Here is a 16,462-nt window from a genome sequence, read left to right on the forward strand (position 1 = left end):
ATATTAAGAGTTGAAATTGGAAAGTGTGAGTCTTCCAATTTTGTCCTTATTTTTTTTTAAGATTGTTTTGGCTATTTGATTCCCTTGAATTTTAGGATGGGTTTTACTATTTCTACAAGAAACACCGTTAGAATTTTGATATGGATTGCTTTGAATATGAATATTACTTTGGGTAGCATTGTCATCTTAACAATATTTAGTCTTTCAATCCGTAAACATGAAATATCTCTCCATTTATTTAAGTCTTTTAAAATGTCTTTCAGCAATGTTGTATAGTTCTCAGTTGACAAGACTTAAACCTCCTTGGATAAATTTATCTCTTTTTGATGCTGTTGTAAATGGGATGGCTTTCTTAATTTTCTTTTTGGATTGTTCACTGCTAGTGTATGGAAATAAAATAATTTTGTAAGTTGATTTTGTATCCTGCAACTTTGTTGAATTCTTTAATTAGCTATAACTGTTTTTTTTGTTGTTGAGTCTTTTGGATTTTCTACATTATAAGATCACATAATCTACAAATAAAAATAATAGTTTTACTTTTTTTTTTTTTTTTTTTTTTACAGTACGCAGGCCTCTCACTGTTGTGGCCTCTCCCGTTGCGGAGTACAGGCTCCGGATGTGCAGGCTCAGCAGCCATGGCTCACGGGCCCAGCCGCTCCGCGGCATGTGGGATCCTCCTGGACCGGGGCACGAACCTGTGTCCCCTGCATTGGCAGGCGGCCTCTCAACCACTGCGCCACCAGGGAAGCCCAGTTTTACTTTTGTCTTCTCAATTGGATACCTTTAATTTCTCTTTCTTGCCTAATTGCTCTGGCTAGAATTTCTAGTACTATGTTGGATAAAAGTGATGAAAGTGGGAATCCTTGTCTTGTTCCTGATCTTAGGAGAAAATCTTTTGTCCTTTCACCATTGTGTATGACGTTAGCTGTGGGTTTTTCATGTTTGGCCTTTATGTATTGAGGTAGTTTCTTTCTATTCCTAGTTGGGTGAGGGTTTTTTTTTAAATAATGAATGTGTGTTGAATTTTGTCAGATGCTTTTTCTGCATCAATTGAGATGGTCATGTGGTTTTTCCCTTCATTCTATTAATATGGTATACTACATTGATTGATTTTTTTTTTTGTACACTGAAATATCCTTTCACTACAGGAATAACTTCCACTTGGTTATGGTGTACTATTCTTTTATTATATTAAACAGGATATTAGCTGTTGAATTCAGTTTGCTAGTATTTTATTGAGGATTTTTCATTAATATTCATAAGGGACATTGGTCTGTAGTTTTTCTCTTCTTTTAGTGTCTTTTTTTTAGTGTCTTGGTATCAGGGTAACAGTTGCTCCAAATTATGAATTAGGACGTGTTCCTCCTCTTCAATATTTTGGGAGAGTTTGAGAAGGATTGATATTTTTCTTCTTTTTCAAAGTAAACATTCACCCCTATAAATTTACCCCTATAAATTTACCTCTTAGCACTGCTTTTGATGCATCCCATATGTTTTGGTACAACATGTTTCTATTTTCGTTTGTCTCAAGATATTTTCAAAATTCCTTTGTGACTTCTCCTTTCATCCATCAGTTGCTTGAGTGTGTTGTTTACTTCCCACATATCTGTGAGTTTCTAAGTTTTCCTTTTATTAATACAGTTTAGTTTCATTACATTGTGTTTGGAAAGGTACTTTATTTGATTTCTTCTTTTTTTTAATAAATTTATTTATTTGGGGCTGCGTTGGGTCTTCATTGCTGCATGCGGGCTTTCTCTAGTTGTGGCAGTTGGGGGCTACTCTTCATTGTGGTGCGTGGGCTCCTTCTCATTGTGGTGGCTTCTCTTGTTGCACAGCACCAGCTCTAGGTGTGCACGTGGGCTCACGGGCTTAGTTGCTCTGCAGCATGTGGGATCGTCCTGGACGAGGGCTCAAACCCATGTCCCCTGCATTGGCAGGTGGTTTCTTAACCACTGTGCCATCAGGGAAGCCCACTTTGTATGATTTCAATCTTTAAAACGTAGTAAGGCTTTTTTTGTGTACTAAGTATGGTCTACATTGGAGAAAGGCCCATGTATACTTGAGAAGAAAGTGTATTCTGTTGCTGTTGAGTAGAGTGTTCTGTATATGTCTTTTAGGTCTGATTAGTTTGTAGTCATTCAAGTCTTCTGTTTACTTACTGATCATCTGCCTGGCTGTCCTATCCTTTAGTGAAAATAGGATATCACATTCTCCAACTATTATTGTAGAACTGTCTATTTCTCCCTTCAGTTCTGTCAATTTCACTTCATGGAATTTGCTGTTAGTTGTGTATGTATATGTTTAGGAATTGTTATATCTTCTTCATGAATCTGAACTTTTATCAATATATAATATCCTTTTTTGTCTCTTGCACATTTTTTCCTTAAAGATTATTTTGTCTGATAATATAGCTACTTCTGTTCTCTTTGGTTGCTATTTGAGTGAAATATTTTTTTGCATCCTTTAAATTTCAACTTATTTTGTCTTTGTATCTTTGTGAGTCTTTTATAGGTAGATCATGTTTTTAAAATTTTAATCCATTCTTCCATTATCTTCCTTTTATATGTTGTGTTAGTTTCAAGTGCAAAGCAAAGTGACTTATATATATATGTATATATAGATATATATATTCTTTTTTTCAGATTCTTTTCCATTATAGGATATTACAAGATACTGAGTATAGTTCCCTGTGCTATACAGTAGGTACTTGTTGTTTACCTATTTTATCTATTGTAGTGTGTGTATGTTAATCCCAAACTCCTAATTTATCTGTCCCCCTCATCGCCACTATCCCCTTTGGTAACCATAATTTTGTTTTCTATCTCTGTGAGCCTATTTCTGTTTTGAAATAAGTTCATTAGTATCATGTTTTTTTTAGATTCCAAATATAAGTGATACCATATGATATTTGTCTTTCCCTGTCTGACTTACTTAGTATGATAATCTCTACGTCCATCCATGTTGATGCAAATGGCATTATTTCATTCTCTTCTTATGGCTGAATAATATTCCATTGCATACATATGCCACATCCTCTTTATATATTCATCTATCAATGGACATTTAGGTTGCTTTGATGTCTTGGCTATTTGTAAATAGTGCTGCTATGAACATTGGGGTGCATGTATCTTTTCAAATTGGAATTTTCTCCAGATATATGCCCAGGAGTGAGATTGCAGGATCAAATGGTAACTGTATTTTTTTTTGTTTTTTAAGGAACCTCCATACAGTTTTCCATAGTGCTTGCACCAATTTACATTCCCACCAACAGTGAACTAAGGTTCCCTTTTCTCCACATCCTCGCCAATATTTGCTACTTGTAGACTTTTTCATGGTAGACATTCTGAAAGGTGTGAGGTGATATCTTACTGTGGTTTTGATTTGCATTTCCCTGATGATTACTGATATTGAGCATCTTTTCATGTACCTGTAGCCATCTGTATGTCTTCTTAGGGAAACTCTCTATTCAGGTCTTCTGCCCACTTCTTAATTGGATTGTTGGGTTTTTGATATTGAGATGTATGAGCTGTTTATATATTTTGAATATTAACTCCTTGTCAGACATATCATTTGCAGATATCTTCTCCCATTCAGTAGGTTGGCTTTTGATATTTTTTAGGGTTTCCTTAGTTGTGCAAAAGCTTGTAGGTTGAATTAGGCACCACTTGTTTGTTTTGGCTTTTGTTTCCCTTGCCTAAGGAGACAGATCCAAAAATATATTACTAAGACTTATGTCAAAGGGTGTATGTTTTCTTCTAGGAGTCGTATGGTGTCCATTTATACACTTAGGTCTTTAATCGATTTTGAATTTATTTGTATATATGGTGTGAGAAAATGTTCAAATTTCATTCTTTTACATGGAGCTGTCCAGTTTTCCCAGCACCACTTACTGATAAGACCATGTTTTCCCCATTGTATATTCTTGCCTCCTTTGTCCTAGATTTATTGACCAAAGGTGCATGGGTTTATTGCTGCGCTGTCTATCCTGTTTCATTGATTAATATTTCTTGTTTTTCACCAGTACCATACTGTTTTGATTACTGTAGCTTTGTAGTATAGTTTGAACTCTGGGAGTCTGATTCCTCCAGCACTGTTTCTCTTTCTCAGGATTGCTTTGACTATTCAGGTTTTTTTGTGTTTCCATACAAATTTAAAATTTTTTTGTTCTAGTTCTGTGAAAAATGACATTGGTAATTTGACAGGGATTGCATTTGATCTGTCAATTGTCTTGGGTAGTATGGTCATTTTAACAATATTGATTCTTCCAATCCAAGAACATGGTATATCTTTCCTTCTGTTTGTGTCATCTCCAATTTCTCTCATCAGGGTCTTACAGTTTTCTGAGTACACGTCTTTTGCCTCCTTAGGTAGGTTTATTCCTAGGCATTTTATTCCTTTAGATGAGATGGTAAATGGGATTGTTTCCTTAATTTCTCTTTCCTATCTTTCATTGTTAGTGTATAGAAATGTGACAGATTCTTGTATTAATTTTGTATCCTGCAACTTTACTGAATTCATTGATGAGCTCTAGTAGTTTTCTGGTAGCATCTTCAGGATTTTCTATGTATAGCATCATGTCATCTGCAAATAGTGACAGTTTTACTCCTTCTTTTCCAGTTTGGATTCTTTTACTTCTTTTTCATCTCTGATTGCCATGGCTAGGACTTCCAAAACTATGTTAAATAATAGTGGTGAGAGTGGACATCCTTGTCTTGTTCCTGATCTTAGAGGAAATGCTCAGCTTTTCACTATTGAGTATGATGTTAGCAGTAGGTTTGTTGTATATGTCCTTTAATATGTTGAGGTAGGTTCCCTCTATGCCTACTTTCTGCAGGGTTTTTATCATACATGGGTGTTGAATTTTGTCAAAAGCTTTTTCTGCATCTATTGAGATGATCATATGGTTTTTATTCTTCAGTTTATTGAGGTGGTGAATCACATTGATTGATCTGCATATATTGAAGAATCCTTGCATTCCTGGGATAAATCTCACTTGATCATGGTGTATGATACTTTTAATGTGTTGTTGGATTCAGTTTGCTAGTATTTTGTTGAGGATTTTTGTGTCTACATTCATCAGTGATATTGGCCTGTAATTTTCCTTTTTTGGGATATCTTTGTCTGGTTTTGGTGTCAGGGTGATCATGGCCTCATAGAATGGGCTTGGGAGTGTTCCTTCCTCTAAAATTTTTTTGGAGGAGTTTCAGAAGGGTAGGTGTTAACTCTTCTGTAAATGTTTGATAGAATTTGCCTGTGAAGCCATCTGGTCCTGGACTTTGGTTTGTTGGAAGATTTTTTTTTTTAATCACAGTTTAAATTTCAATACTTGTGATTGTTCTGTTCACATTTTCTATTTCTTCCTGGTTCAGTTTTGGAAGGTTGTACCTTTCTAAGAATTTGTCCGTTTCTTCTAGGTTGTCCACTTTATTGGCATATAGTTGCTTGTAGTAGTCTCTTATGATCCTTTGTAATTCTGTGGTGTCCATTGTAATTTCTCCTCTTTCATTTCTAATTCTATTGATTTGAGTCCTCTCCCTTTTTTTCTTGATGAGTCTGGCTAAAGGATTATCAGTTTTGTTTATCTTCTCAAAGAACCAGCTTTTAGTTTTATTAATCTTTGCTATTGTTTTCTTTGTCTCTATTTCATTTATTGCTGCTCTGATCTTTATGATTTCTTTCCTTCTACTAAAGTTGGGGTTTTTTGTTCTTCATTCTCTAATTGTTTTAGCTGTAAGGTTAGGTTGTTTCTTTGAGATTTTTCTTGTTTCTTTTTTTTTTTTTTAATATTTATTTATTTATTTTTGCTGTGTTGGGTCTTCATTTCTGTGCGAGGGCTTTCTCTAGTTGAGGCAAGCAGGGGCCACTCTTCATTGCGGTGTGCGGGCCTCTCACTATCGTGGCCTCTCTTGTTGTGGAGCACAGGCTCCAGACGCACAAGCTCAGTAGTTGTGGCTCACGGGCCTAGTTGCTCCGTGGCATGTGGGATCTTCCCAGACCAGGGCTCGAACCCGTGTCCCCCGCGTTGGCAGGCAGACTCTCAACCACTGCGCCACCAGGGAAGCCCCTTTTCTTGTTTCTTGAGGTAAGATTATATAGCTATAAACTTCCCTCTTAGAACTGCTTTTGCTGCTTCCCATAGGTTTTGGGTCATGGTGTTTTCATCATCATTTGTATCTAGGTATTTTTTGATTTCCTCTTTGATTTCTTCAGTGAAGTTATTTAGTAACATATTGTTTAGCCTCCATGTGTTTGTGTTTTTTACAGTTTTTTCTCCCTGTAATTGATTTCTAATCTCATAGCGTTGTGGTCAGAAAAGATGCTTGATATGATTTCAGTTTTCTTAAATTTACTGAGGCTTGATTTGTGACCCAAGATGTGATCTATTCTGGAGAATGTTCTGTGTGCACTTGGGAAGAAAGTGTATTCTGCTGCTTTCAGATGGAATGTTCTATAGATATCTGGCCTAATGTGTCATTTAAGGCTTTTTATCCTTATTAATTTCCCCACTGGTGTAATTGGGACATTAAAGTCCTCTGCTATTATTGTGTGACTGTCAATTTCCCCTTTTACGACTGTTAGCATTTGCCTTGTATATTGAGGTGCTTCTATGTTGGGTGTATATATATTTATAATTGTTACATCTTCTTCTTGGATTGATCCCTTGACAATTATGTAGTGTCCTTCCTTGTCTCTTGTAACAGTCTTTATTTGAAAGTCTATTTTGTCTGATATGAGTATTGCTACCCCAGCTTTCTTTTGATTTCCATTTGCTTGGAATACCGTTTTCCATCTCCTTACTTTCATCCTGTATGTGTCCTTAGGTCTGACGTGGGTCTCTTGTAGAGAGCACATATACTGGTCTTGTTTTTGTATCCATTCAGCCAGTCTGTGTCTTTTGGTTGGAGCTTTTAATCCATTTACATTTAAGGTAATTATCCATATGTAGGTTCCTATTGCCATTTTCTTAATTGTTTGGGGTTTCTTTTTGTAGGTCTTTTTTCTTCCCTTCCTCTTTTTTTCTCTTCTCTTGTGTTTTCTGCCTAGAGAATTTCCTTTAGCATTTGTTGTAAAGCTGGTTTGGTGGTGCTGAATTCTCTTAGCTTTTGCTTGTCTCTAAAGCTTTTGACTTCTCCATCGAATCTGAATGAGAGCCTTGCTGGTAGAGTATTCTTGGTTGTAGGTTTCTCCCTTTCATCAATTTATATATGTCCTGTCACTCCCTTCTGGCCTGTAGAATTTCTGCTGAAAAATCAGCTGATTACCTTATGGGCATTCCCTTGTATGTTATTTGTTGCTTTTCCCTTCTTGCTTTTAGTATTTTTTCTTTGTATTTAATTTTTGTTAGTTGGATCACTATGTGTCTTGGCTGTGCCTCCTTGGGTTTATCTTCTATGGGACCTTCTGCACTTCCTGGACCTGGGTGACTATTTTCTTTCCCATGTTAGGGAAGTTTTTGACTATAACCTCATCAAATATTTTCTCAGGCCCTTTCTCTTTTTCTTCTTCTTCTGTAACTCCTATAATTTGAATGTTGGTGTGTTTAATGTTGTTCCAGCCATTTCTGAGGCTGCCCTCATTTCTTTTCATTCTTTTTGCTTTATTTTGTTTTGCAGCAAAGATTTCCACCATTCTGTCTTCTAGGTCATTTATCTGTTCTTCTGCCTCCATTATTCTGCTATTGATTCCTTCTAGTGTATTTTTCATTTCAGTTATTGTATTGTTCATCTCTGTTTGTTTTTAGTTCTTTGTTAAACATTTTTTATATCTTCTTGATTCGTGCTTCTATTCTTTTTCCAAGATCTTGGATCATCTTTACTATCATTACTCTGAATTCTTTTTCAGGTAGATTGCCTATCTTCTCTTCATTTAGTTGTTCTTTTAGGTTTTTATCTTGTTCCTTCCTCTGCACCATATTTCTTTGTCATCTCATTTTTTCTAACTTACTGTGTTTGTGGTCTCCTTTCCTCAGGCTGCAGGTTCCTAGTTCCCCTTGCTTCTGGTGTCTGCCCTCTGGTGGGTGAGGTTGGTCCAGAGTGCCATTACCCCCTTGTTAGGGGGTTTGACTGGTGTTGTGGTGATCAGAGCCTGCCCTGTCAGGGGTGGGGTCTGCTCCCTAGTTGTTGGAGTAGAGGCCCCCAGATCTGTTTCTTAGCTGTGTTTCTGACCTGTGGTGTGAGGTAGGCAGGATTGGAGCACTCCCACTGGGAGGGAAGCCACAGAGTTTTCCTCAGCTGGAGCTCTTCACCTGTGAATGTGCTGTTGTATCCTCTTTCACCTGTTGTGCAGGCTCACAAAGTACACAGGTGTTGGCACTGCTCTCAGTTCCACCTTAACTGTGGGTATGCCAGCAATTGGCCCTGATGACTCTCAGGCATTGTTTTCACCAGGCCACTGGCAGGTCCACTGAGGGAAGGTCCCAGGACTGCAGCAGCAAGCACGTGGATCTGCTGTGGGAACTATGGAGGTAGCTCAGACTCTGGCCTAGCCCAACTACTGTGTGTACATGCCCACAAAGTCCACAGCTGCTAAAGCCATACCCATCCCAGATTCAGGAGCATTTGTCCTTTCGATGTTTTGCAGGTGCTGAATTTAAGAAGCTGTCAGCATAGGTGTAACTCCGTGGTTTGTGCAGCCACAAGGAGAGATTTCCGCTCTTCCTCCTCAGTCACATGGCCCCTGGGGCTCAGCTGTGCTTTCAGCCCCACCTCTGTGTGTGTTCCCCCCACTGGAGTCTGCTCAGGAGCACAGGAGGCTGTCAGGCAGGAAGGAGCCAAGATGGTGATCAGGGTGAGCAGGCTGCCAGGTGGGAGGGTGCTGGGTAGCAATTGGGGCATGCAAGCCCAACAGGTGGCAATCAGGGCGAGGAGGTTGCTCAGGTCAGAGGTGCGGGGAGGTGGAGGAGGTGATGGCAGGGCCACGCAAGCTGGCTCTGGTGGGAGCCCTCCCTAGTACCTGTAGAGGTGGGGACTGGCGCACGGGCAGAGAGGCTGCGATGGTGGCCCCACACCCTGTGCATCACACAACAGTGGTGTTTCACTTTTGTGATGGTCTGGGCTTCCTCCACAAGCATGCCTGGTTGCGAAACTTGTCACTCCTGTCCCCTCAGGCTATCTTCTCACAGCCAACAGCAGTCCCCTCCCCAGGTCTGCTTTTCACACCCCACATTCCAGCCCCCAGCCCCCATGTGTACTGGTGGACACCTTCTCAGGCTGGGGTGAACAGGGCTGTGGTAAGGACTATCTGTCTAGGTCTCACTCTGTCCTGCCTGCCACAGACTGGTCACTGGGCTCTCCTCTGAGCCCCCAAAACTCCCCTTCTGTCCCAGCAGTTCTATCCACCAGTGAGGGGGCCTCCCCAGATGCGGGAACCTCTCCTCACCCTCAGCTCCCTGCCAGGGATGCAGGTCCCATCCTGCCTCCTCTCCTCTTCCTTTTCCTTTCTTTCTTTCATCCTACCTGGCTATGTGGGGATCCCGTTTGTCCTTTTAGGTGTCTGAGGTCCTCTCCTCTGCCAGTGTTCAGCAGGGGGTCCGAGGGAATTGCTCCATTTGTAGAAGTATTCTTCATGCATGTGTAGGGAGAGATGAACTCCATATCCTCCTACTCCTCTGCCATCTTGGAAAGTCAAGGCTACCAGTTCTGACTAACATTCCTAATAGGTATTACTTTCCAAACTTTAGGCAAATATATTTTTTCTATATACAATTTCTTCTTCTGTGAGTAATAATTCAGATCAAGTATATCCAATACATGACTGGCTACTGTATTAATCAGCTACACCTGTGTAACAAACAATTCCGGAGATTAGTGGCTGAAAACAATCATTTATTAGGTCATGATTCTGGGGGTCAGCATTTAGGGCTGGGCTCGGCTGAGCTAGACAGTTCACTGCTGGTCTACTCATGTGACCTTAATCAGCTAGAGAGATGGTGTCTGGTTGGTCTAGGATGGCCTCAGGCACATGTCTGAAATTTGGCCCTGGCTAACTGAGAATGAGGGGGTCCCAGATTTCCAGCAGGCCAGCTCAGGCTTACTCACATGGCGGTAGTTGAAAGCTTCCCAAGAGTGGCAAGCAGGGATGTTCCCCAATGCACAAGCTCTTGTCATGTCTCTTCCTACATGACTGTGAATGCTCCATTGAACAAAGCAAGTCACATGGCCAGGCCCAGGGTCAGTGTGAGAAGAAACCATACAAGGAGTGATGAGAAAAACCTGGGAGCTATCACAGCAACAAATTGTGATAGTAGCCTCCTCCTACTTCCTTGGCAACAATCCAGATTTGCTGAGGTACCAATGGCCCTGGCCTTGGTCCTTCCCCAGCTACAGAGACACACATTTCCACTCCCCTGGGAAATGATTGGTTTAAGAACTGGCCACTGAGATAGGATGAGAAGTTAACTGGAGGGGGGACCCCTGGGAAAGGTCTCTCTACAACAAAAGATACATCAGAAGAAACAGGAATTCTTTGTGCAAGAATGCTTGAACTTCTGTGGCTGCGAGAAAATCACAGACCAGCCAACCAGCCAAACTGTGGTTGAAACCGAGCAGGACACTGTGGGGTCTTCCTGGGGAAAGAAGTAAGACCTTCTCAACCTTTGGTTTGTAGAGAAGCTTTAGCTTCCTAGGCCTTCCCCAAACTCCAAAGAGAAAATATAATCAGAGAAGTTAGAAAATGCAGACACAAAGGAAAAAAAATCAAGCAAGACAAAATAATAATAGTTTAGCCATTAAACAAAGTTAAGGACATGTAGTTCCTCCTCAAGGGCTATGGATAATATTCTGAGTCATATCCTTGAGTTGTTTTACAGATACTAAAACCCCCATCAGGTGGAAGAAGTTAACTGTATGCTCACCACAAGCATGTGGATTCCTGATGGGTTGTAATCAGAAAGTTGATGATGTTAACTCCTGAAATACCTCCCTGTTACCTCACCACCAACAAATCAGAAGAAATCCACAAGCTGATCACACACCCCTTGACCCTATCCCTTACCTTGCCTTTAAAAACCTTTCCCTGAAAGCCTTCAAGGAGTTCAGGTCTTTTGAGGGTCAGCTGCCTGTTCTCCTTGCTTGGCCCCATGTTGAGCACCTTGCAATAAATGCTGTCCTTTCTTTCACCACATCCATGTCAGTAGATTGGCTTTATTGCACACAGGCAAGTAGACCCAAATTTGGTTTGGTAACATGGTCAAGCTACTGATAAACCCTCCTGGAACTGCCTGTTTCTTGTTATGAGAAATAGCATGTGCCCTTACTATTTTAGCCACTTCAAGTTGGATATTCTGTTATTTAGAGTGTTTTTTCCCATTTTCAGAGAAAATTTATCTCAGGGAGGTGGACATTGAGCCAGAGTTCTATTCTTTTTCAGTAATCTAATGAAAGCTGGAGAAAACTGTGTAGTTAAAACTTAGTTCTCTTGATTAGGAATAAAGGATTATGCATCAACCGAGTGCAAAATGTAACAGGGTCAATGGCACCATATTTAAAGTAAAAATGACAAAACCATGACTTACTGTTCACTAACTTGTTGACTTAGTTGTGGCAAGCCTCTTTTCTGTTAAGCATTTTGTATTAATCAGAGGGTGAGTGAGAGTTGGTGACAGACATGTGAAAGGGTGATGTATGTGTGTGTGTGTGTTGGGGGGTGGTTGGCTTCAGTGCTGGGCCCTGCTACTGTGAACTGTGCATCAACCAGCTCTTCTCACCAACCAGCACTTTGGGAACACCCAAACCTTGGAGCCATCCCGGACTCTTCTCTTTCTCGTTACCCCACATCCCATCTGGTGGCACATACCATGGATTCCACCTTGAGAATCTGTGCAGAATCTACCCCCTTTTCAGAGCCTCCTCCACTGGTCCCTTGGCCTGAGTAAGGCAGCAGCACCTTCCTTCACCTGGGTAATGCACCAGCCCTCCTCAGGCTCCTGCTCTCACCCCGACTCCACCCCATAGACTGATCCCCACACAGTGGCCAGATTATTCATTTCAGAATATGAGAGACATTATATTTCTCTTCAACTCAAATCTCTCCTGTGGGTCCCAACTGTCTAGCAGTAGAGGCCAAAGCCCTCCAGTAGCCTTCAATGCCCACCATCATGTGCCTCTGCCTCCTCTTAGAATTCACCTTCACCAGGCCTGTCCCTCAAACATGCAGAGAACTTTCCCACCAGGGCTTTTGCACTTGTGCTTTGCACCTGAGACACTTCTCCCCAGATGTCCATGGAGTTGCTGCTTCGGCCCTCTGAGTCTTTGCTCAAACATCACTGTTAGAGAGGCCCTCCCAGAGCAAGCTTCCACCTTGCTGCCACTGCCCAGCCCATCTCACCCTGTCTCCTTCAACCAGCTTTATTTTTCCCCTGACTGCTCTCACGAGCTGAAATGTGTGTATGTAGCTGTTTGTTTGTTTATGTGTCTCTCCATCTAGAAGGCACTCTCCACAGCATTCTCTGTATATCCCTTCCACATAACATGGAGCCTGCTATAGAATGTGCCTTCAAGCCACAATAATTAATTCATACTAATTGGATGAGTGAGCATTATGTTCCCCAAGGTCTTTCTGACACCATCAAGTGGGTCACTAGAGCTCCCCAATTTATCTTTTAGATATTGGGTGGCCGATTTAAATTTTTATTTGATAAATATGGCTTTCCTACTAAAAGACTTGAAAGTGTCTATTTTACACTATTCCATGGGTGGAAAAAGTGGTTCACTGGCGGGATAAGTGATTGTGTGAGGGAGAAGGGAATTTTCACTATTCACTTTACACACTTCTATTGTGTAATTTAAAAAAATGAACATATTTTAATTTAAAAATAAAAGGTTTTTCTTTAAAAATAGTGAAGTGATGTGGAGGAGTGGAATGCAAATCTCACAGGCCTGTCTCTTTTCACTGGGACCAGTATACTTCAGATCAGCCCTCTTCACCTCTTCTCTCTCACTTCTGAGAGACCTGAGCATTTCTTTACACCAAGCTACACACTGTGTTGTGGATTTTAAATGTACAAATTATCATATCTTTCTCATTATAAAAATATCCATGTAACTCACAGCACAGTTGGAGGAGAATAGTCAAAGGACAGATATGCCTTCCTACAAAGACTAGCATTACTAACACTGTTATGCACTTTTTCTATTTTGGTTCACATTACCAAGTTTTTATTTGTTTTAGGTAGTTGGATCATACACTTGCCTCTAGGTCCAAGTGATGTCCTTATATTTTAACAACTTTCTGCCATATTGAAGTCCTAAATTTCAGTGTCTCTTGAAAGAATTAAAATAAGCCAATTCTCATTCCTCTTTCCTCTTGTTTCAGAAAAGGTCTTTTGCTTCAGAAAGATGATTCTGACACATCCTGAGGCCACAGTGTGCCCTGCCTGGCTACAGCAGGCCCACTGTGGTTCCTGGCAGCACAATTAGTGCTCTGACACTTTCACAAAGCTTGGAAAGACTTCTGATAAATTTACTATTAAAGCTTGGAACAACTCCAGTACAACTAGCCTATTACTCTTGAAAATTATATAGTTTCCTTCTATCCACTGGATCAATTTTCAGAAATTAAAGAAAAAATGATGAGCGTTAATTTAATTTGTGTCTTGACATTGGCAGGAGGCCAGTGGGAACATAGACTTCACCCCCACACCCCTGATCTGGCAGTAAGGAGGTGGCACCACTGGAGTGCTGTCAGGCGGCCAACTAAAACACAAGATGTAAAAAGTCTCAGAGTCTCATAACATAATACCCACAATGTCCAGATTTCAATGAAAAGTCGCTAGTCATTACAAAAACTATGAAAATCTCAACCTGAATGAGAAAAGACAACAAATGCTAACACCAAGCTGACATAGATTTTAGAATTATCTGAGAAGGATATAAAAGGAGTCATCATAAAACTATTTCAAGGAGCAGTTATCAACATGGTTGACATAAATTAAAAAATGGAAAATCAGTTATAAAGAAGAACCAAAGGAAAATTTTAGAATTGAAAAATACAATAATCAAAATAAAAGACTCAATAGATGGGCTTAATATTGGACTGGAGATGATAGAGGAAAGAATCAGTGAGCTTGAAGATAGAACAGTAGAAATTCCCCAATCTGGCCAATAGAAAATAGAGTGAAAAAAAAAGTGAACAGGGCCTCAGGGACCTGTGAGACTATGACCAAAGATCTAACATTCATGTCGTTGGACTTGTAGAAAGAGAGGACCAAGAGAGTGAGGCTGAAAAAGGACTCCAAGAAATAATGGCTGATCTTCAACAAAGGAGGCAAGAAAATACAATGGAGAAAAGACAGTCTCTTCATTAAGTGGTGTTGGGAAAGCTGGAAAGTCTCAGGTATATCAATGAAGTTAGAACACTCCCTCACACCATACACAAAAATGAACTCAAAATGACTTAAAGACAAATATAAGACATGACACCATAAAACTCCTAGAAGAGAACATAGGCAAAACATTCTCTGACATAAATCATAGCAACATTTTCTTAGGTCCGTCTCCCAAGGCAAAAGAAATAAAAGCAAACATAAACAAATGGGACCTAATCAAACTTATAAGCTTCTGCACAGCAAAGGAAACCATAAACAAAACGAAAAGACAACCTATGGACTGGGAGAAAATATTTGCAAATGATGTGACTGACAAGGACTTAATGTCCAAAATATAAAAACAGTCCATACAACTCAATTTTTTTTTCTTTTTTTGCGGTACGTGGTCCTCTCACTGTTGTGGCCTCTCCCGTTGTGGAGCACAGGCTCCGGACACACAGGCTCAGTGGCCATGGCTCACGGGCCCAGCCGCTCCGCGGCATGTGGGATCTTCCCAGACTGGGGCACGAACCCGTGTCCCCTGCATCGTCAGGCGGACTCTCAACCACTGCGCCACCAGGGAAGCCTCATACAACTCAATATTTAACAAACAAACAACCCAATCAAAAAATGGGCAGAAGACCTGAATAGACATTTCTCCAAGACACAGATGGCCAACAGGCATGAGAAAAGATGCTCAACATTGCTAATTATTAGAGAAATGCAAATCAAAACTACAATGAGGTATCACTTCACAGTCAGATGGCCATAATAAAAAAGTCAACAAGTAAATGCTGGTGTGGGTGTGGGTGGTTGGCACAGAGGAGGAAGGGGAGCCTTCCTTACTGCACACGCAGGCTGCTCCAAGCAGCCATACTCCATCATTTACGTGCGGTCTCTGGCTGCTTCAGCACGACCGACTGCCCAGAGCTGAGTAACTGAGACAGAGATGGGATGCAGCACTCTCTTCACTTTGAACAGCTGCCTGGTGCACTCAAAATTACATCAGCTGGGTTATAACTAGACATCTGTCCCAGTGCCATTTACTGTGATATTATATTTACTTTTATTATTGATACTTGCCTATCATGTCAAAACAAAGAAAAGCGGACTTCATGTTTTATTTTTAAGGCACATTGAAGCGTGGATTATTTTGTTATCCAATTAAATGGCAAAACATTGCATTTATTATGCAACAACTGGGCTAAAAATTTTAATAAAATAAGTGTTGACCTTACCAGACTAAGCACTCACCACAACATTCCCAACTGCCAGGAAGATAATGACCAAAAAAATTGGAAATTTTTAAATGAAATAGTTCATCATAGCAGAATTTCTTCACAAAAATAAAAAGGAGTCTGCAACTAAAGTAAGTTTCCAAGTGTTGGACAAGAAAAGTCATTTACTGATGGTGAGTTAATTAAACTGATTTATTGCAGTAGCTGAAAATAAACTTATTTAAGACTATGGATCTTTCAGCTGTAACAGTTTCTTGAAGAGTTGACATTGGGAGCAACAATAAAAGACAATTAAAAAAAAGGCAAATGTTTTCCAGTGGTATTCTTTGGCCCTTGATAAGACTAAGTGGTATTCTTTGTTGCTTGATAAGCCTGGTGCTGTTTAATTGAGAAACGAATACTGAGTTTGAAGCGCCTGAAGAATTAGGCTGTAACTAGTGTGTGTGTGTGGAGCAGAGACTTTTTCAAAGAGGTTCAGAAAACAAAAATTCAGTACAACCTGATGGAAACTGTTAAGATGTTTTACAGTTGATGATGGTAAAAACACTTGTGGAGCAGAAAAAGGCTTAGTTGGACAAATTTACAAAGCTTCTGAAAATGTAAACCCCTTAAAGCAAATGATTGTTCATTTTATTATTCAACAGCAGGTACTTTGCAGAAAATATTGGAATCTATCATGTGTTATTAACCAGTAGAAACTGAATATCCTAACTTGCTCAACCACATAGCAATTCAATAGGTTAGCAGTTGTAAAGTGTTATTGCGATTTTTTTTTTGAGCTCAGGACTGAAATTAAATTTTTTCTGAATAAGAAGAATCACCCTCAATCACTATTATGAAACATTGTTGAATTAAGAAATTAGCTTTGGCTACAGATTTGATAATATTTCTTATGAAATCAACCTAAAACTATAGGGCAAAA

Source organism: Hyperoodon ampullatus (assembly GCF_949752795.1).
Source record: "Hyperoodon ampullatus genome assembly, chromosome: 8".
In the NCBI taxonomy this organism is placed as follows: domain Eukaryota; kingdom Metazoa; phylum Chordata; class Mammalia; order Artiodactyla; family Ziphiidae; genus Hyperoodon; species Hyperoodon ampullatus.